Source organism: Pseudopipra pipra, chromosome 3 (genome assembly GCF_036250125.1).
Source record: "Pseudopipra pipra isolate bDixPip1 chromosome 3, bDixPip1.hap1, whole genome shotgun sequence".
Classification (NCBI taxonomy): domain Eukaryota; kingdom Metazoa; phylum Chordata; class Aves; order Passeriformes; family Pipridae; genus Pseudopipra; species Pseudopipra pipra.
In genome coordinates, this window is record NC_087551.1 from 84,962,448 (window position 1) to 84,984,599 (window position 22,152).

A 22,152-nucleotide genomic window follows, 5' to 3' on the forward strand; every position below is an offset into this window, starting at 1 on the left:
TAAACAAGGTTCTTAATTTTAGCTGTTCCATACTAGTCTACTGCAAATTCAGTGAGTGCCTGCATTTACAGTCTTGTGGATTATGATGAAAAATAGTTTCATGTTCTTTTTAACCACTTTGCAAACCTCATGAATATTCCATTCAACCTCCTTCTTTCCAAATTTAAATGTCCCAGGGTTTTTATTTTTTTTTTATTTTATGCCAGCTGCTCCATCATCCTGATTGTTTTAAGAGCCTTCCTCTGCACTTTATTTATTTCCTGCACCCTGTAGATGTGAAGACTAGGACTACACACAGTATGCCAAATGCAGGTGCAACAAAGTCTTCAGCACTGGCAAAATAATTCCCATGATGTTGTTCTCCATATGCTTTCTGGGGACATAGAGCACTCCACTGCTTCTCTTTAGGTTGCTGCTGCACACTAAGCCAATTTCAGAGAGCTGAGATTACTCCAAACGCTTGAGTGCACATTGAGCTGCTGAATGTAGACCTGACAACTGCAACTTTACACATGATATACATAATTTCTACTTCACAGAATTACAGAATCACAGAATGGATAAGGCTGGAAGAGACTGGAGGTCACCGTAGTGCAACATCCCTGCTCAAGTAACATCCCTTAGAGAACATTACTCAGAATTCTGTCCAGATGACTTTTGAATATCCCCAGAGAAGGAGACTCCATAACCTCTCTGGGCAACCTGTGTCAGAGCTCAGTCACCTGCACAGTAAGGAATTTCTTCCTAATATTTGGGTGGAACTTCCTGTGTTTGCCCATTGCCTCTTGTCTATTGCTTGGTACCATCGAGAAGAGCCTGGCTTCATCCTCTTGAACACCCTCCCTTCAGACAGTTATATGCATTGATAAGACCCCCTCTCAGTTTTCTCCAGGCTAAACTGGCCCAGCTACCTCAGCTTTTCTCATAAATGAGATGCTACAGCCCCCAAATCATCTTTGTGGCCCTGTACTTCTATGTGTCCTCTTTTGTTTTTGTACTGGTGAAACTCGCTGTCTTTTTGCCCATTCACTCAGCATTTTATTAGCTGAAAGGTTTTAGTATAATTGCCAGACTTGGATATTTCACCATGTTGTGCTATAATCATGTTCCTCTCAGCAGATCTCTGATAAAGATGTCAATTAAAACCAGTCCCAAGAGCACCTGCCAAGGTGCACCACTACTGAAATGATGCTTCCTCTCTTCTAACCAATTTTAATTACAGAATAGTATAGCTTATTAATATAATAAGTAAATAAATCATACAGACACAGCTAGCTTGAGGGTTCACTGCCAAGTTCTCTTTATTCAAATGAGACAACAGCTTACATATGGGTTCAATAGTGACATGTCACACCATGTGACTTATCAACCAATCACCGTGGGTATCTCACTGCTCATGTCATAGATTACTTCAGGACTTCATTTCCCAGGATGCTTCATCCAGCATCCTTCCTAAAACCCAATCCCTACGGAATAGGACCTTTACTCCAGTTCTGTGGTGACCTAATTTCTGTAATTTTCAGGGCCTGAGGGCAGCAATAAGCCTTAATTGCCCTGACCAGCTTCACCTGGGGCCACATCCACACCTCTAACTGAGAGCCCAGGGGCTCCATTTCAGCCTGGCCCTGAGCTATACTGCAGGTAATCTTGTTCTTGGCCTTTTGTCCTTGCTGCCCTGACTTACTGGCTGAGATTTTGTTGTGTTATAGCCTTATCTCTAGACCTGTCTCATGATTGGACTATGCTGTAGGTAAACTCCTACTCTTATCTCTTGTTTCTCCCGGCAGAGCATCGTGGTTTGACCCCGAATTGACTCTGGACGTGACTCAGCACCTGACTTTACCCTGCCTGGGGGTCACTGGGTGATGTAAGCCACTCCTTTTGGTCACCCACCTGGTGTTGCTGAAGCACTGGGGTACAGAGCCCAAGTGTGAGGGCACTGCTTGTGCTGAGCATACACTTGGCCCTTGGCTTAGCTCCTCATGGAACAGCTCTGCTCCTGCTGCTTTCTGACTAATAACTTTACTTTGGAGCTTTTTAAAGGCCTTCAGGAGGCCTCTGATATGCTGCTGTATCAGGACAACCACTCAGTGCCTGCCCAGTTGCTTCCTGCCTGCTTCCTCTGCCCTAATTTTTAGGTAGCCATCACTGGAGTAGAAACACTTTCATGCTGTGCTTTTGATCTGTTGCTCAATATAACATCCTAACTTTTTTCTTTATTGCATATGCTATGTATTTTTCTCTTACCTTTTTCAGGATGTCTCAGGTGTACCCAACTAACTGAGTCTCGTCATTGCTCTGGGTAGAGAGAACAACTTCACCCTAATGTAAACATGCTGTTGGCAGTGTTTCAGTTACTTTGGCTGTCTAAAATTATCCTAGATATTTATGCTCATGAATCTGAGACATCCTCAGTGGGCCAGAAGGTATGATACAGATATGAACCATGACTTTTGAGACCTGCTGCTAGAGGCTGTATAGAGTACTCTAGAGCACCTGAAAGGGCATTATAGATAGTTATGTGTGGCAACCTGAATTAAGTTCCTGACCCTGTTCAGTGCCATTCAAGGTAATAATACATATCTGCTCTTTCTTGTCACAGACCATTCCATGTACATCTGTACTCGAACACAAGGGAAGATGATAAACAAAAGGTGTTTTGTTTTGGGTTTGTTTGTTTGGGTTTTCTTGGGGATTTTGGTGGTTTGGGTTTTTTTGTTTGTTTGTGGGGTTTTGTGTGTCTTTTGTTTTTTTTCTTTCAGAGACATAGTCTTAGCATGAGATATTGTGTGGTATCCTTGTCTGAGTGTAAAACAAAAAAGATTGCTGAGTGATTTGGCAGAGACTGGAAAAGCTGAATAAAAATTTCAAGGGGAAAAAAAAGGTAATCAAAACAGCATGGCAACTGAAGCATATTTAAAAATGTTTAGCTTTTGGAATAATTTTTATCATTTCCCTAGTGGCCATTTACACTGCCAAAACTACTACTCTCCACTACAGTATTACTTCCTACATATAAACAAACATTCTACAAAGCCAGAGCTACATTAACACTTTGGTTAGGGTAAAACCTACTCTGAATTTTTTGGATTATGGACATGTAAGTTACTGTACCTTTTCTAGGAACTGAATTGTTAAAAGACATTGTCTTTAGACACTTCTTTGTTATTGACTTAGATGACAAGAGAAATGGAAATATCTTAGAAGGAAGATGTGTCGTGGGTTTTTTCTTTTTAATTGTGGTTAGCTTGTGATATTTTGTAGCATGGAGCTTTTCCATTCTTTTAATAGCCCCCTAAATTTTTGTACACATTTCAGTCAAATAACTAGCATTAACACACCTTTAGGCTTATATTCAAATTTGCTCTATGTTCTGAGTAGTCACTGCTCTCAAGGAAAGATTTTTCTTCATAATTCTTCAGGCCCTAATAGAAACCCTTTATGTGGATGATATTTATAACTCTTACACAGGGAGCATTAAAACTTAAGAAATGGGAGAAAGGCTGTAGGATGGGTCAACATTTGTTTTGTTTTTTTCGACCATGGGGCAAATTCTATGGTACCTAGCCTGCTAGAGTCTGATGGGCTTCATCTATCTAGCAAGGGCAAAAGGACTCTAGCCCATAAGTTGTCAGGGCTGATCAGGAGGGCTTTAAACTAGGTTTGAAGGGGGAAGGGGCTGAAACCAGGGTCTCCAGAGATGAGCCTATGGGTGGAAAGCCACAGTTAGAAGTGAAATTATTAGCCCAGCTGAAGTGCATGTACACCAATGCACACAGTATGGGTAACAAACAAGAGGAGCTGGAAGCCATTGTGCAGCAGGAAAGCTGTGATGTAGTCACCATCACAGAAATGTGGTGGGATGACTCCCATGACTGGAGTGCTACCCTGGATGGCTACGAGCTCTTCAGAAGGGATAGGCAAGGTAGGAGAGATGGAGGAGTGGCTCTATATGTCAGAGAGTCTCTTGACACTGTAGAACTTGAAGTGAGTAACAATAAGGTTGAGTGTCTGTGGATCAGAATTGGGGGAAGGCCGACAAGGCTGACATCCTGGTGGGAATCTGCTATAGACCACCCAACCAGGATGATGAGGGTGATGAATTATTCTACAAGCAACTGGTGGATGTCTCAAAATCACCAGCCCTTGTCCTTGTGGGTGACTTTAACCTGCCGGATGTCTGCTGGAAACTCAACACAGCAGAGAAGAGGCAGTCTGGGAGATTCCTAGAGTGTATAGAGGATAATCTCCTGCTTCAGCTGGTAAATGAGCCTACCAGGAGTGAGGCCCTGCTACACCTGCTGTTCACAAACAGAGAGGGCCTGGTAGGAGATATGGTAGTCATAGACTGTCTGGGGCACAGTGACCATGAAATAAGAGTTTTCAATACTCAGGGATGCAAAGAAGGCCATCCATAAAACTTCTACCCTGGGCTTCCGGATGGCAGATTTCAGCCTACTCAGAAAACTGGTTCAGAGGGTACCTTGGGAAACAGCCCTTGAAAACAAAGGAGTCCAAGAGGGCTGGACACACTTCAAGAAGGAAGTCTTGAATGCACAGGAGCAGGCTGTCCCAGTGTGCCGAAAGGTGAGCTGGCAGGGAAGACATCCAGCTTGGGCCAAACAGGGAGATTTTGAAGGAAATTAGGGGAAAAAAGAGAGCTTACCAACTATGGAAAAAAGGGCTGGCTACTCATGAAGAGTCTAGGAATATAGTTAGGTCATGTAGAAAGAAAATTAGAGAGACAAAGGCACACTTTGAACTCAATCTAGCCATTTCTGTTAGGGATAACAAGAAGTGCTTCTACAAATACATTAATAGCGAAAGGAGGGGCAAGGAAAACCTCCATTCTTTGTTGGATGTGGGGGTGAGCACAGTCACCAAAAATGCAGAAAAGGCTGAGGTACTTAACACCTTCTTTGCCTCAGTGTTCAACAGTAAAACAGGTTATCCTCAGGACAACTGGCTTCCAGAACTGCTAGACAGAGACAGGAAGCCAAATAGCCCCCCTGTAATCCGGGAGGAAACAGTGACCTGCTGAGCCACTTGGATCCTCACAAGTCTATGGGACCAGATGGAATCCATCCCAGGGTAATGAAGGAGCTGATGGAAGAGCTCCCCAAGCCGCTCTCCATAATTTACCAACAGTCCTGGCTCACTGGGGAGGTCCCGGATGATTGGAAGTTGGCGAATGTCATGCCAATCCACAAAAAGGGCTGCAAAGAGGACCCGGGAAACTACAGGCCCATCAGCCTGACCTCAGTGCCTGGCAAGGTTATGGATCAGATCATCCTAAGTGCAATCACACAGCATCTACAGGATGGACAAGGGATTAGACTCAGCCAGCACAGGTTTAGAAAGGGCAGGTCCTGTCTGACCAACCTGATCTCCTTCTATGATCAGGTGACCCGCCTGGTGGATGAGGGGAAGGCTGTGGATGTGGTCTGTCTGGACTTCAGCAAAGCCTTTGACACCGTCTCCCACAGCATACTCCTGAAAAAGCTGCAGCCCATGGCTTGGACAGGGGAACTCTCTGCTGGGTTAAGATCTTGCTGGAAGGCCGGGCCCAGAGAGTGGTGGTGAACAGTGCTGCATCCAGTTGGTGGCTGGTCACTACTGGTGTCCCCCAGGGATCAGTGTTGGGCCCAGTTCTGTTTGATATCTTTACTGATGATCTGGATGAGGGGATTGAGTGTACCATTAGCAAATTTGAAGATGACATCAAGCTGGGGGGGAATGCTGATCTGCTGGAAGACAGGAGGGCTCTTCAGAGGGACCTGGACAAGCTGGAGAGTTGGGCTGATTCCAGTGGGATGAGGTTCAACAATGCCAAGTGCTGGGTCCTCCACTTTGGCCAGAATGGCCCCATGCAGCCCTACAGGCTGGGCAAAGAGTGTCTGGAGAGCAGCCAGGCAGAAAGGGACCTGGGATTTTTGATTGACAGGAAGCTGAACGTGAGCCAGCAGTGTGCCCAGGTGCCCAGAAGACCAATGGCATCCTGGCCTGTGTCAGGAACAGTGTAGCCAGCAGGTCCAGGGAAGTGGTTCTTCCCCTGTACTCAGTGCTGGTGAGGCCACACCTGGAGTCCTGTGTCCAGTTCTGGGCCCCTCAGTTCAGGAAGGACATTGAGGTGCTGGAGCAGGTCCAGAGAAGAGCAACAAGGCTGGTGAATGGACTCGAGCACAAGTCCTATGAGGAGAGGCTGAGGGAGCTGGGGTTATTCAGCCTGGAGAAGAGGAGGCTCAGGGGAGACCTCCTCACTCTCTACAACTTCCTGAAAGGAGGTTGTAGCCAGGTGGGGGTTGGTCTCTTCTCCCAGGCAACCAGCAGTAGGAGAAGAGGGCACAGTCTTAAGCTCTGCCAGGGCAGGTTTAGGTTGAATATTAGGAAAGAATTTTTTACAGAGAGAGTGATCAGACTTTGGAATGGGCTGCCCAGGGAAGTGGTGGATTCACCATCCCTGGAGGTTTTTCAGATGAGGCTGGATGTGGCATTGAGTGCCATGGTCCAGTAACCACGGTGATGTTGAATCAAGGGTTGGACTTGATGATCTCGGAGGTCTTTTCCAACCCAGTTGATTCCTTGATTCTATGAACATGGGAACAGTACTGGAGGTGAGTATAAGAGAGGTAGTTAATGTATGGCAATAATCAGGATAATAACCTCTCAAAGACTCAGTAAGGTGGGGCCTGTTCTACACGGTGCCTGCTCCAGAGAGAACTCAATGTGAAACAGTGTACACAGAGTCTCAGTCATGGGAAAAGTCTATCTATCTTAGAAATGCCTGTGACCAAATTAATCACCTGATTTGAAATCTATTTAGTGTCCGTACATTGTGTGGGGTCAAGATGACCGAATGTGTTTAAAGACTAGACTAAAAGCTTCCATGTTTGTTAGAGTCTGGAAATCTTGGATCACCTACTAGCTCTAAGGCATTTTTGGAAAACAACACATTTAGAAATTACTCTTTCTTCCCTTTGGATATCAATGACATTCATTGACCCAGATCTACCGAAAAGTATCCAGAAATCCTCCATAAATAAGATTCCATGGGTTAAAATTACATTATTGATGTTTCCATAAGCTCAGCATTCTGGCAGCATGGCTATTTCTTACTGGTTGGATGCAAACAGCATAATTGGAAAAATCTCCCATAATAACTGGCTAGAGATAAAGCCGTAAAAAACCAAGCAGTACTCAACAAAATATTTGAAGAGTGACATCGTCACTTGTCAAGGAGTGCAAATATAGCACTAGCCAGATTTTTTTATTTGCAAAGAAAGAGAACAGCAGTGGAAGATTAATTGTTGAAGTCATCATCCTTTAATCCAGAGCAGAAGCTGAAGAATAGTGTCCTTTTTGAAGTCAACTGTTATTAGGGATTACTAGCTAGTACTAGATCCCTTACTAGGGATAACATAAAGTAAGGAAGTAAGCTAGATTCCTACACCCTGTCACAGAATCACAGAATATGTTGTGCAGTGCACAGGACTGTCCCCAAGAGTCACACCATGTGCCTGAGAGTATCATCCAAATGCTTCTTCAGCTCTGGCAGGTTTGGTGCTTGACCACTTCCCTGGGGAGCCTGTTCCAGTGCCCAATCACTCTCTGGGTGAAGAACCTCTTTCTAATATCCAACCTAAACTTCTGCGACACAACTTCAGGCCATTCCCTTGGGTCCTGTCACTGGTCACCTCAGAGAAGAGATCAGTGCCTGCCCCTCCTCTTTCCCTCACAAGGAAGTTGTAGACTGCAATGAGGTTTTCCCTCAGCCTCCTCCAGGCTGAACACACCAAGTGACCTCACCTGCTCCTCGTATGGCTTCCCCTCAAGGCCCTTCACCATCATTGCCCTCCTTTGGACACTCTCTAGTAGCTTAATATCTTTCTTATATTGTAGTACCCAAAACTGCACACAATATTCAAGGTGAGGCTGCACCAGTGCAGGGCAGAGAGGGACAATCACCTCCCTCACCAGGCTGGTGATGCTTTGCCTGATGCCCCCCAGGACACAGTTGGCCCTCCTGGCTGCCAGGGCACTGCTAACTCATATTCAGTTTGTTCTGAGGTATTTAGGAGTTCAGTCCATTGTGGAAACACTTTAAAATAGGCAGTCTGCAATGAGTGACCTTAGGATTTTATAGATAAGACAGAGCAGATGAACAGAATTTATCCCAAAGAAAGGCCTTATTTCTCTTCTGCACTGTAATAATTTTACCAGTGTTTTTCAACTTATTTTCACATAGGTTATCCTTTTCTGGACTTTCTCATTGTTCTCATCTGGACTGTCTCTAATTGATCCATAGTTTTATCACATTGCAGCACCTTAAACTGAACAAAATACTCCAGCTAACTCCTGTCATCTGAACCATACGAAAAGGATTTTTTCTTTTTCTCCTTTGCAGTTGAGGTTCCTGTTCTCCATCTGAGTGGGATTGTTTTATTTTCTTAAACAAGAGAGCATAGATGATCCTTTCAGTTTAGGGACACCAAAACTTCCATCTCCTTCCTGAAGAGCTACTGCTGAATCCAACGTTTCTCAAGTATGTGCTTCAGCTTCTTACAGGACAGTCAGGACAACCAGAAAAGTGTCAGAAGTACTTAGGAGTTGCCAGAGACTGGGCAATGTGGATCATTCCTTTAATTACAGATAGATACATTTTACATTGTATATCCTGTATATTTTACCTGTATACATTTTACCTGTATATCCTGGGTTGACAAATCCTTTGCCAGAAAAACAAGGGACATGCTCAAGGTCTCATAGAGATGAAATATGAGTTCTGTGCAAATGATTAGTGACCCCCAAGACATTAAAGATGAATCAGACTATCACAGTATGAATTGAAGAGTGCTTAACTTCCATTGACATATTAGTCATACAACTTTTAGTATCAGGGATGATCATCACTCCTGGGGACTAAAAGGATTCAGAATAGAGTGTGTAATCGGTCAGGTCTAGATACAGTTTTGTTGTTGTGATAAACTGTGCATGAGTGCAAGCTTTGCAGTGAATTATAAAAAATTTTTGAGAACTTGTTAGTGCACAGTGCCATGGCCCACATAGCTCCTGAGCACAGAGCTGAGACACAGAAGAGGAAAGATGTCTCCTGAGAAGGACACCTCAGAGACACTGAAATGTTATTTGATTGTATGTAACCCGCCAGACAACTCTCTGAAACAGTGACAGATAGGCAGCCAAGAAGCATAAGTGTGAGTGAAGGCACAGATTTTCATTTCAACTACAGCAAGACTTTTATACTACATTACTCTTGTCACATGTCTGCTAACCTGGCTTCTTAAATCAGGTCAAGGGAAGGTTCATGCCTGTGTCAAAGAAGATAGGAATAGGACAGGAAGAGCTGCATGGCAAAAAAACTAGATAGGCACACTCTCCCGGGGAGAGGTGGAAAGAGTGTGTGAAACTGTTACTTGCTAACCCCCTCATTATGACTAATTATGGAAATTAGCAATGAAGATATAGAGACATATCTGATAAGTATTTATTTCACCCAAAGGTTGGGTACTGTTGTATGTATTTTCTGTCAATTCTTTGCAAGGATTAGCTAATCAGTGGGAAAAACTGTTGATGATATCTGAGAAGAGGAAATCCACTCTCTCTGGTAACCTTGAAGCAATGACATCTCATGTTACTAAAAAAATTATGAATTTGTTTTAATTTGGTGTTGGGTCACTTTCAGTGGGAGCAGGGAACACAGAGCAGTATTAAGTTGATAAAAGAGAAATCAGCTGAATCACCACAAATGAGGGAGTTCATTAATCCAACTGTGAAAAGATTCTTTCTCTTCATTTTTGAGAATGAATTCTGTGATGTCTAGTAGAGAAGTAGAAGAAAACTTTCTAGCTTTTACACTAGCTTACTTTGTTCTGCTGGTGCTTCCACTGGAAAATTTTTTTAAGCTGTAAAGATTAAAAAAAAATCCTGTGTGGGTGAAAGGATTGTGAAGATGATGAAATTTTGGTAATGAAGCATCCCATGGGGGCTGTGCTATACATTTAGCCTTGTGAAGAAGTCTTAAATACCCTAGAGTTATGCAAACAACACTGGGTATCTACTTCTTTGCAACATAAGTAAATAAAGCAAATATGCTAGGTAAGGCATTCTTTGGATGTGACAGTCAAAGGCCAGACAATGCCAGAAACAGCAGTATTCAGTAAAACTTGAACAACTGAACAGAAACAAAGGTGTGGAATTCAGTTTATGATTACAACATCTACATGTAGGCAATCTGGGAAGTTTTTAGGCAATACATTTTGAGGTGTCTTTAGGCAATCTTTCCTGTCTTCTGGATGCTGCTGAGGGAGCAGTCTTCCACAGGACTTGTGACACATCTACCTGTCCCCGTTGGATGTCGTGTGTACTGGTCATTCACAAGTCACTTGATGCTGAGTTGTGAGCCATTGAATCAAACTCTACATGGGTCTAGACTTGTTGGAACTTGCTGTATAGCCAGGTGATAGAAAAAGACTTCACATTGACCAGGAAGGCAGTCTAAACGAAAGTGAGATCTGATTGTTTTGGTTTTTTTTTAACATACAACAAAAAGAATCAGATTTGTATATTTTAATATAGAATCTTAACGTTATGTAATAATATATTATTTAAAGTATGGAAGAAATAGAAATTAGAATAAATTTATATAAGGAATAATATTTACATTTGATTATAGGGGTCAGTTGAATAGAAAAAAGACAGAAAACTTTCTACTTACATTTAATAACTATAAAAGGAAAATTAAGCATAGAAGTGAGTTCCACCTTAAGAAACAGAACAGAATGGAGAAAGATAGTACTGACCAACAATAACTGCAGTATGCTGCAGAATTTGGAGAGGGATGGTGAAAATAAGACTGAAGAGATGTCCAGTTCTGTATCCAAGTTTATTTTAGTGTTTTGAATTGGTCATGACATTTTAAATAAATAATCTTCTGAATCCTTAAGTATGAACAGGTCAATTTTGTAAGCCCACACTGACTTTAGATTTATGACCAGATACAGCATATAACAAATGTAGAGTAAATTGAAATAGATAATTGTAAGGAAAACAACAGCTGGTTATCAGAAATAATAAAGATAAAAACTTCGATATACGTCAAGAGATGATGAAACAAAAAGAATTATTACATCCAAGTGACAGATCATAGAAGAAATGTATGACTGGCAAAAAAAGAGTTTGAGCATCTCAGCCAAGTTTAGAGAAGTCAGAGGTGTATCTGTGAATATACATCACAAAGGCAAGTAATCAGAAAACACTTCCCAGTTAGAAGTCTGGGAGAGGGAAAAGCTTTTTATTTTTTTTTTCCTTTCAGTCAACAGAGTTGTAATCTCAGAATATAAAATAAGGGAAACTGAAGGAGGAAACAAAAGAACATTCACTTGATGTGCTTACTACTATCTGTTGTCGTCTGATAGACAGAGTGGCTGGGCAGCAGGAAGAGACCCCTCCTTGCTTTGTCCTGAATACTATTCTCTGGGTCAGATGTAGCTCCCGGGAGCAGGAGATTTCTCTTGGACTACCGAGGCGTGCACATCTGGAATAGAAGATGGGACAGTTAGTATGAGAGCACGAGGGAGCCAGCATGCAGAAGCCTGCACTGTTTAGATGCTGGACGTTTTCTGAGAGGCTTAGGGAACAAACCCACATATCTGAGAGGTGATGGGAAGAAGACCTTCCCAGTGGACCCCAAGCAGGTTGCCCAGTGTTTGTTGCAACCCAGGGTATCAGTAGAAAGCTGTTGGTCCAGGGGAAGACTGGTGAAAAGGGTCTGCATGCCAGAGGGCAGCTTTGTTTTATAACCTTTTATTTTAATCTGTCTCATCTGTTGGATTTGACTCATTCTAATGTCAAAAATTACTGCTTTTTGGTCTGTGTTTTCAGAAATATTGGCTGCAGAGATCTAAGCCTTTGCTATTTTTGGCACCCTCCCTGTTAATGCAGACAGATGCATCTCAAAGTAGTGGCTGGCTTGTGAGCCTTTCAGAGTCAGCAAGGCCTGGATACGTCCCATCAAGTATTCAGCATAAAGCTGAAGTAATTAAGGAAAGGAATAACCTTTCCTAACTGCAATGCACTAAAAAAATGTACGTTTTAGTGGAAACATTTTCCCTAGGAATGCCTTCCCAGGCACATGAGTAGTTGGCTGGAGGGCCAGTGCAAAGCAGACCTGTTGCTCCTGCTGATCACCTCAGCATCTCGTGCCATAGTTCAATTTCTGGCGTCTGAGCAGGTCAATCCATGTCCAAGAGGGCAGAAATTAAAATGCCTTTCTTAAACTGCAGAAGTTTCTGATAAAGAAGGAGGTTGATGACAAGATTTTTCTTATTGTGAATTGTATTATATTGGTGCAGCGAGTTAAACTCACTGTTAGGAATACTAGATCCAGAACGCTGGCTCTCATCCAGAGTTCTGTACTTCTGCAATATAGATCAGATATCTCTAATAAAGGTCACTTCTATGAATGCCAGCAAACAGTGCAATATTCTCTTTTACAACAGACAGAAGTCTATTTACAAGAGAGGAGAAACATTTCAGATATTAACTGATTGTAATGTCTCCTATTCCTTCATTTGAAAGATATTGCTAAGGAACAGGAGAAAAGAGCTGAAGTATGGAGCTCTGTGTGTGAGGACAGGACTCCTGGGCTCCTCTCATCCCTTTTGGGAAGCTGAGTTTCCTATATAAATACTTCTTAAAGGAAAGAAAGATGAAGTGGTATCAGAGAACACCATAAATGAGTCTCTTGGAAAAATGCTTGCTTTAACAAATAGCAACTATGACAATGCTGGCAGGAGAACTTGCTAGCTAATGTTAAGAGCTACATCGTGGCCACAGTGCAATAGTAGACTGCAGCTTGTCTTATTTTTTGGAAGAGAGGTTGGTCTTTTAAGAAAAAGACTTATACCCCTGCCTACTTATACTTATTTCCATATACAGCATTTGTTAAGTATGTGTCTACATAGACATGTATATATTTATCATAGACAGATGTGTATTTAGAATATATATTGGATTTCTATTAAAAGGTTTCTTCCATTAGTCACTATTGCTCTGTTGTTTTCAGAACTGAAGAATAAAATTGAAATGGACTTCTGCCAAATATTAATTAATATACTATCAGTTTAGTCAAAAAAGTGTTTCTTTCATGAAAAAAATACAGATTTTGCAGAATTGTGACTTCATCAAAGCAGGTTAGGTTAGTGTCTGGTGAGTAAGAAGAAAAGAGTTTTACATCATCCACAGAAATCAAAACTAGTTCAGAGCCTAGGAAAGCACTGCAGGGAATCCCAGCAGGCATCCATGAACATGATTAACAATAGCACTTTAAAGGTGTATATTTTCAAATTATGTGTGAGGCTTTAACTCTTGAAAAATGTGATGAAAATCATGTGGCTAAAGGTCATACAATGCTGTGAAAATTCAGAAGATTAAGATCATTTGATTAGATGACATGAGAACTGTAAGATCAAAGCATCTGTAATTCCAAGTTTCAGGATAATGGAAATTTATAAGGCTCTTTATGTCAAGATATTGTAAACAGCTAGAGTGCAGAGAGTGAGTTCACAGAACACTGCAGTGCGTGGGTAGATGCATCTACAGGTGTGTGAATGTAAATGAATTAAGACAATGGGAATAGATTTTGTCCTTTTTCCCACACAGGCCTCTTTTGCACGTGCATTATGTTCCCATATGTTGTACTCAAATACACAGTGTTTATCTACAAGTTGTAATAATGGATTCTATTACAATTAAGAGTTTTGACGGGTGCGTATCACAATTATATAGGCCTAATATAAATACTGCATCAAATACCTGCTGTCATAGTTTCACCCCATCCAGCAGCCAAGCCCTGCGCAGCCGCTCGCTCACTCCCCCACCAGCGGGACTGGGGAGAGAATTGGAAGGGTAAAAGCCAGAAAACTTGTGGGTTGAGATAAAGACAGTTTAACAGAGAAAGCAAAAGCCATGCAAAGCAAAACAAGGACTTAATTCACCGTTTGTGAGAGGGAAAGCAGGTGTTACAGCCATCTCCAGGAGAGCATGGCCCCATCACCTGTAATGGTGACTTGGGAAGACAAACACCATCACTCCAAATGCCCCTCCCTTCCTCCTTCTTCCACCCACTTTATACACAGAGTATGATGTCATATGGTATGGAATATCCCTTTGGTCACTTTGGGTCACCTCTCCTGGCTGTGTCACCTGTCCTGGCTGTGTCTCCTCCCAACCTTCCATGCACTACCAATTCCTTGCCAGCGTGGCAGCACAAAGAGCAGAAGAGGCCTTGGCTCTGTGTAAGTCCTGCTCAGCAATAACAAAAACATCTCTATATTATCAACCCTGTGTTCAGCGCAAATCCAAAATATAGCTCCATACTAGCCACTGTGAAGACAATGAACTCTAGCCCAGCTAAAACCAGCAGACTTATGTATAAAAATTAGAATCCTAAAATACTACCAATATTGCAGATAAAAATAATTACTGATGTTAACAAAAGAATAAAAAAGGTGGTAAGAAAGTAAAGGTTTTAGGTAATATTCACCTCAACTTTAGCTGTCTGAACTGAGGTTTCAGTCTAAGGTAGTTGTTTCAGCTTCTAAGGCAAAGCCCATATGTCTATATCCACTTAGATACCCATCTTACTCATCCCATTTTTCCTCTCCATAGTTCATCTTCTGAAGGCAGCTCCCTCCACTCTATCATCCCCATTTTTTTTCTTTTCTTTTTTCTCCAGGACTTTCTTTTGAGTCTGTTCATGGATCTTTACTTTTCTTGTTTTTAAATTTCTGGACTCTTCTCCCTTTTGTGCTGTTTTTACTTCTCTTTAGCAGTCTTGCTTTTTTTTTTGCCAGAAGGAAGAGGAATTAGTGACAAATGGGTGAATCCCAGAAGTTTGGTTCCTTATCTGATGTCTCTTACATTATGAACTTTTGTATTTCCAAAATTGGCCTGCAAAGTTCATGAGAACAGAAAACTCATGAGAAAAGACTGTCTTGCATGATTTTGAGTGTTTTCCCCTTTTCATTTGGCAAAGGATAGAATTTGAATAGAGGACTTTGGCACTCTTACTTATAAACATTGCCAGAAACTGGAAGCACAAAGGCATACAAAACTGAAGTAAAATGAAAATAAATTAGCCAAGGGTTTTGAAGCTAAAAATAATTTGGTTTGCAGAGTTCAAGTTTTAAGAAAATGTTCAGGGTCAGGAGCTGGAAAATATCTAATTTGATATGGCTTTAATTTACCCATTGATACAGGTTTTTTTAAGTTTTACAATTTGGACCTTGTATTCAACAAGAAAGAAGAATGGTATTTATCCTGTCAAATTTCTGCCTGACTGGCTATCAGCAAGCTCTGTTTTATGTGCTGGATGCAGTTCTTACACCATGGAAGTGATGATCTCTGTCATAAAAAGAATGCACTGGAAGTAGCCCGACAAAAGATATTTATTGTCCAGAAAATACAAGAGGGAGTGTGACTTACCCAGTTGCAGGGAGTGTTGATAGCAGATGCAGGTGCAGGATTCTGTTTAGAAACAGCTCACACAGAAATAATTTTTGGCCTTTAAGAACAAAGCTTTTTAACACTATTTGTTCTAACGACAACCTGAACTCCAGAAACTGGAGGCTAATTGTAAACCACATGTGGTCAAGAGTTTCAAAGCAGACCGAGGATTACAGCTGTGTGATAAGGTTCATGGTGGTTGTAAGTTCCAACACCGCTAATAGAAGTTGCCTTCAACCACCTCTTAAAAAGCAGAATGCCTTAGATTTTATGAGAAACTAAAAGGTGGTTTTATCATCTGATGGAATCAGATCTCTAATTTAGTTTCCCTCAATTTTTTTTTGTGTGTAAAATAGTGACTATATGTAAATCTAAATATATTTTGTATAGGATTGAATGGCACCTAATTTTTGTTATTAAAAAGGATGTCTACTGAAAAAACTAAATTTTTTTGTTGAAGTCATAATTAATTTTTTTCTAACATGGAATGAAATAAAATGAAAATGGACATCTCAATACAGCTCTGCTATTTTTGAACACCATAGAGGAGTGAAATAGTACACTCTGCTTACACATGAGCATATATCTTTGGGCTGACTACCAGATAATTTCTTATATGTGTCTGAGGCATTAATTTGAATTTCTAGGTGAACTCAGAAAAGAATTTTAAAAAATCCTAAAATACAAGAATTCCAAAATCCTTCTTATAATAAATTTATTGGTAAATGTATAATGTGTCAGAGCAGAAACAAATATGAATGATGGAGCACAGGGCAATCTTTCAAAAATGAAGTCATAAAAACTTAATGTGTCTGGAAGAAAATGAAGCCCAAATGTTTCACATTACATTTAGGAAACGAGTGCGTTTTAATACAACCTACAATTTTTAACTGTACAGCTTGTTGTAATGGACAATATAATGGCTAGATGAAAACAAAAATATTTTAAACCAAACTGAAAGTAAAATTACATTTGCTGCTGCTAATAAAAACTAGTTACTGGTTGTAAGATACTCCATGCATGGATGCCCATACAAATGCCTAGTATTATTGTGAAAAATGTTGAATGGAAATGCAAGGAATCTGGCAGTTGAAAGAACCACAACAGATAAAACAAAGAAAAGATGTAAATAAAGTGGATCTTACTCCAGCCTAAAGCAGTAGAATTTAATATAACAATAGTTTAAGATCTTGGCATGACACTTAGGCTATTGCTTGCATGAATCTAAAAACTGTGGGACAAAGAACACAAGCTCTGGAGTCATATTATGTTTTCAAGGGTGACGAGCACAAATTTATCCTTGAGATTCCAAGTTGAATGCCTTAATATAGCTCTGCAGCTTATGTCATTTTGCACCTATATGCAAATATCAGATGTTTTAGTACACTTTAAAAATCCCATTTTCTCCAGAGAATAATTGTGCATAAGATATCCATTGATTACTACTTTTATATGCCTTCATTGAAATATCTAGAATGATTCACTGCCCTTGATTAATTAGTGCCTTTAGTGAACCTTTCTGATCAAGGAGATCAAGGTTTGTGAAGGCAAAATGTGGGGCCAGTCTCAATCAGGGTCTGTTTCATGGGACAGAGAATATGTTGGGAAGGGCATCTGTGGAGCAAACAGGCCATTGAGAAGTGAAGATAAGGAGCAGGGATGATAAGGAGCAGATTAGCTTTTATATTCAGGATCTCCTTGACTTCACCAAGCTATATAGGGCAAAATTAGAGACATGCCTATTGGGAGCTTCTGCATCAGCTTCAGAGGAGAAAGTTATATTGAGGACATCTTAGAAGTCTGATTGGTAGGAAACAGAGGAAGAGGCCTTTTCCAAACAACTAGTGGAAACTTTATACCTGCAGGCACCTAATGTTATGGGTGGCCTCAGCAGTCCAGACAACTCCTATGTGGATAATGGGACTTCATGCAGACAACCCAAGGCTGGACTGTGGGGGCAACACATTTCCAATGCAAATGTTGGAGAGGCTGCACAGGGGTGTTAGTCTGGAGGACTTACTGCCCACAGACTGAGGAGGAGTGATGAAAAATGCAGTCACTGGTGTCATCTTAAGCTGCAGAAAGCATAAGGCAAGGGAGTTCAGGATTTGGAGAAAGGCTGGAAACAAAACTCTAGGGTTAGGGATCTAGACTTTCAGAGAATAGACTTGGTTATTGAAGAAATTGCTGAGCAGAGTCCTCTGTGATGCAGCCATGCAGCAGAGTGCCCAACACAGCTGGATGACTCCTTCAAAGTGAACTCATTTGAGGGATCAGGAACAAGCCATCCTTTTGTGTGGCAAAACTAGAAGTTTCAGCAAAAGGCCAACTTGACTGAAAGGGTGAATTTTGATGAACTAAAATACAAATGGTGAACACGTTTGAGACAGAAACAAGTACAACTAAGGATGAATATAAAAGGATCATTAAGGTACTTAGGAACAAAATCAGGAAAGTAAAAGCCCGGATAAAGCTAAAAATAGCTTAATTAAATTGAATAAGAAGGACAAGTTGTAAAGGAAAGATTTGGGGCTGGTGGTGTATAAGAGAAAACATAGTGTGGGTTATATGGAAAAGGCTGAAGTCCTCAGGGCCTTTTTTACCATTCTTATTGCAGGTAAAACCTTCTCCCTGATCCCCACAAATACTGGAACAGTTTGGGAAGGAGCCAGAACAGTGTGAACAGGTTAGAGCCCACTTCATATGGACATGTTCATATTCCTGGGAGTAGCCTAAAGGTGCTGAAAAAGTTGGCTGCTGTAGTTGCCTTCCTGGCTGCGGTGATTGCAAGGCTCCTGTGTGTTGTCTGTGAAAAATTGTGATGAATGGAAAAAGTGAACAGTACAGTCATGTTCAAGAATGGCAAAAAAGAGGATCTGAAACACTGTCAGCTGCTGGCCCACCTCAGTCTCTGAGAAGATCATGGTGCATGATCTTCTCCTGGAACCCTTTTTTAAACTCAAACAGGACAAGGAGGTAATCAGAAACAGACATCCTGATTGCTTTCTGTAGTGAAATGACTGGTTATAAGAATGAGGAGAGAGAAATGAATATGCCTTTAGCAAGGTTTCTGATCCCAGATCTATAATCTGGAAGCTGAGAATGTATGGGCTGGATGATCAGACCATTGGGTGAATTCAAATGACTCTATGTTCAAAGTATTCCAGAGTTGATAACGGAGCTGATGTTCCTCATTGTTTTTATCAGTGACCTGTATAATAAAGCAGAAAGCACTGTTCAGCAAATTTGCAGGCATCACTAAGACAGGGAGGAGCTGTTGATACAACAAAGGACACAATTTCTATCCAGAGTAGCCTTAAGCAACTTGAGAATTGTGCCAGCATGAATTTCAACAAGAAGAATAACTATCTGCACCTAGAAAACTGGGAACAGGTTAGGTGAGAAGCAGCCTTATTGCAGGAGACCTTGAGAATACAGTGGAGGGCAAACAGAGTTACTGGCTTGAGTAGGTTGAAAAGGTTTTTGGAGGCTGACTTGTTGATCCTTCTACCATTAGATGAGGTTACTCAGAGCCTTGTCCTGTTGTGTTTGAATATCTCCACACTATAACTTGATACAGTGCTTATCTACCCTCATGTTGAGAATTTTCCCTTATGCTGAGTTGGAATTTGCTGTGTTCCAGCATGTGATTTTTACCTATTGTCCTTTCTGTCCCTCAGAGAAGAGTAGCTCTGTTCGCTCTATACTCTCTCAGTGTATTGCTGTAGATAGCAATAATATATCCCACTGCCTTCTTTCTCTCTACTGACCAAACTCAACTCCCTCAGTTTCTTTTTGAGTATCTTGTGCTTCAGCCTCCTGACTACCTTGGTGGCTCTCATGCTGGAGTGATCCCAGAGGCCAATATCTTTCTTCTACTGGAGTGAGCCCAAAGTGGGATACAGAACATGTGGTCTCACAAAGCTGGAAAGAGGGAATAGTCACTTCCTTTGACTGTTGGCTAAACTCTAAATACAGCCCAAAAGCTGGCTGTCTTCCTTTGCTGCATGTGCACACTACTGACTCATTGTCAGTTTCTTTTCCACAGGGACACCAGAGGCTTTTCTGAAAAGCTGCTTGAATAGGAGCCAAGAGTGTACTGCTATTATGAGCAAGGAGAAGTGGATAATGGGCTACTGCACACATCGGGAAGGTGTGGCCAAAAGATTGGAGGAATTTATTATAACCCTCCACATGGCTCTGGTAAGACTGCATCTGGAATGCTGCAACCTGTTTTAAGTCCCCTTTTCCAGTGGTTGTTGGGAATGGTAAGAGTCTAAAGGAGACCTTTTTCAATGGTCAGGGATTTTGAACAGATGGCCTTTGTAGAGGGGTTGCAACAGCTGGGCTCATTCAGCACGGAAAAGGGGAAGCTAAGGGATAGTCTGGCAGCAGCCTACAAATTTTTGAGTGGTAGTTGCAAAGGCTATGGAACTTAAATCTTTGCAGTAGTGGCAGATGACATGAGACAACAGCAGAGTTTCAGTTTGAGGCATTGGACATTGGGAAAAACTTTCACTGGACAGTAGAGAAGCAGAGGAATAGTTCACCCAGAGAGCTTGGGTAAACTTGGGGATTTTCAAGCCTTGGCTAGAAAAAGCTATGGTAGACCTGATGTAGAACTGGCAATTGTTCCTCTCTGAGTGGGATTTTGAGATCTGCAGGGATTAATTTCAGAAACATTTCTGTTTCTATAATCCAATGCTGTTAGGCAGGAAGCCCTCAGATGAATAAACTGTGCTGCTAACCAAACACCAATACTTTTCAATACTCAAGGTGGTGCAGCTGGAAAGAACAACCTTTTCCACTGATAAGCACCAAGAAGAATGGAATCCTTTTTTTCTTTTTAATTTGAACTTGTCTTTAATCATTCACACGGTGATTTTGACCTTTCTGTTTAATCTCTGTAGTTCTCCTTAGCTAGAAACAAAACCACTTACATTAGGGTAGCTAAAAATAATACAGGATTAATGACTATTCTGCTTAAAGAAGGCTGAAAGTCTACTGTTACTATTTCTTCACTTATCTGTCATTGCATTTCACAGAGGTTAGTGTTCTAAAATGAAAGATGGTGAGGAGGGCATATTTGCTTGGAAGTTATAGTTAATAACGAGAAACTGATAGTAAGGACTATTGGTGTAGTGGCAACTACTATAAGGACTGAGATTCTTGGTGTTTTGATCTCTCTTCTAGTGGATGCTGAAGCAGTGGCAGGAAAACAAATTTCCCAATGAACTTCACTGATAATTTAGACATGTGCAAAAACTGACTGTGAAAGAATCCAGACATTTTTAACAATGCACTAAAATTTGTTAATTTATTCTTCATACAGTTGCTAGTACAGATGAAAGTATCATTAGAGAAAGAAGCTTATATGTTAGTTTATATTAGCTTAGTAATGTTGTCATAATACTTGTACTAACCTATGTTCAGTAGATTCATACTTGTTCACCTCAAATGTGATCAAGGGCATACTTCTTTGTGTGTCACATTTATATATGAATCCATTATCCTGGCATTAGTTAATTTGCAAGAAACGTATAAGTTGTAAAAAGAGGACTCTTTTTTTATGTTCTGACAATCAGTACAAGTAGGGCAGAAGAGTTCATGCCTGGTATTCCTTATTTTGAATGAGCAGGAAGCATGACATGAACTGCATTTTCTATATGTGTCATCCAATAATGCAGATGAAGGAGGGGAAGCTGGTGTTGTTGGCAGTGTTAAACAGCTTGCTCTCTGCAGTGAAAAATGGGCATTGAACTCATGAATTTTGTTATTCCCACAGAGGCAGAAAATAAGGCCTGCACAGAACTCTGACATAATAGCAGAATTTTAATTATTCTCATTATGAAAGTTTTCTTAAATGGGTACTGATGCCTTTGAATTTTTAAGATTTTTAGCTTTTTGTAGATTTTAACGTAGCTGGAGTTTTCCTTCACTTCAGACCATTACTTTCTCACAGTTTGTGTGTCACATTCCTGAAGCTTCGGTTCAACCATCTTTTAACTGTCTTTTCAAGGCAATAGATATTCAGCAAGAACATTCCGTTGGGACCTGCACCTGGACTGGAATAGCAAGAGATGTTGTAGACAAAACAAGATAGAAGGCTCAAGGTCCTTGGAGGAGCTCCAGTGGGGTAGTTCTGAGAGTGGTATCAGGGCATGAGGGGTCTCAGGATTGGATGTCCCCATTAGATATGATTATTAGTAAAAGACATAAAAGTGTAAGAATTCTGTATGTGGGGCGTGCATCTTTGTACTCCATGGCCAGGAGGCCTTCATTAAAAGAGCTGCTCTCTATCTTATCTAATATTGCCTGGAGAGTTTTTTTCTCTTCGTTCTTCATATTGGGAAATTGCACCCTGAGAGTAGTTCTTCTGCTGGTGTATTTTGGAGAATTCCCCACAAACCGATTTCAATGAAGTTTTTGGCAGGATACGAACAGCTGTTCCAAGCTGATCAAGTGGTTGGAATTTTTTGAAATATTATGGTCTATGATGTTTACTGGAGTCAGACAACAAGAGTTAGTTCTCTTGTTCTAAACAGTGAGTTAATTTTTAAATGCTTAAATAGCATTCAGTTCTAGACCAAAAGTAATGTCACATTGCAATAAAACAAATATTCCTTTGCA

The 22,152-nt window shown here is 41.0% G+C and overlaps 2 long non-coding RNA genes across 2 annotated transcripts; both read left to right on the forward strand.

Moving 5' to 3' along the window:
• The first annotated feature begins 1,423 nt into the window (after positions 1–1,423).
• On the forward strand, positions 1,424–2,219 carry LOC135410607 (uncharacterized). The gene is made up of 2 exons (XR_010428778.1): positions 1,424–1,641; positions 1,788–2,219. It is a non-coding gene; the product is annotated as an uncharacterized LOC135410607 (long non-coding RNA).
• A 6,187-nt stretch (positions 2,220–8,406) lies between these two features.
• LOC135410608 (uncharacterized) lies at positions 8,407–21,752 on the forward strand. Its single transcript, XR_010428779.1, has 4 exons — positions 8,407–8,542; positions 18,140–18,208; positions 19,571–19,725; positions 21,542–21,752. It is a non-coding gene; the product is annotated as an uncharacterized LOC135410608 (long non-coding RNA).
• Positions 21,753–22,152: the final 400 nt, after the last annotated feature.